The sequence below is a fragment of the Geospiza fortis genome, unplaced genomic scaffold, assembly GCF_000277835.1.
Source record: "Geospiza fortis unplaced genomic scaffold, GeoFor_1.0 scaffold832, whole genome shotgun sequence".
In the NCBI taxonomy this organism is placed as follows: Eukaryota; Metazoa; Chordata; class Aves; order Passeriformes; family Thraupidae; genus Geospiza; species Geospiza fortis.
In genome coordinates this window covers 12,631-13,351 of record NW_005055132.1, presented here as the reverse complement: position 1 = coordinate 13,351, position 721 = coordinate 12,631, and positions in this window count along the sequence as shown.

Genomic DNA, 721 nt, shown 5'->3' with positions numbered 1-721 from the left:
GATTTTGGAGGGGGGGGTTCTGAGGGGGTTTGGGGAGGGGTCTGAGGAGGATTTGAGGGAGTTTTTGGGGGATTTTAGGGAAGATTTAAAGGGTGTCTGAAGGGAATTTTGAGGGATCCTGAGGGGGATTTTGTGGGGTCTTGAGGGTCCCGAAGGGTCCTGAGGGATTGAGGGGGTCTGAGGAGGATTTGAGGGAGTTTTGGGGGATCTTGGGGACAATTTTGGGGTATTTGGGGTCATTTCGGGCTCATTTCTCTCCGGTTTGGGACATTTCGAGCTCATTTCTCTTAATCTTGGGTTCATTTCTCTCAATTTTGGGACATTTTGGGCTCATTTCTCTTCATTCTGGGACACTGGGCTAATTTCTCTCAATGTTCCTCGATCTTGGGCTCGTTTCTCTCAATTTTGAGCTCGTTTCTCTCAATTTTCCTCAATCTTGGGCTCTTTTCTCTCAATTTTGGACATTTAGGATTCATTTCTCTCCATTTTGGGCTCACTTCTCACAATTTCAGGCCCATTTCTCTCCAATTTGGGGCACTTTGGGCTCACTGCTCTCAAATTTTCTCAATTTTGCACTAATTTTTCTCAAGTCTGGGCTCATTTCTCTCAATTTTGGCACATCCTGAGCTCATGTCTTTTAATTTTGGGCTCGTTTCTCTCCACTTTAGGACATTCAGGATTCATTTCTCTCCATTCTGGGCTCATTTTGGGACATTTAGGG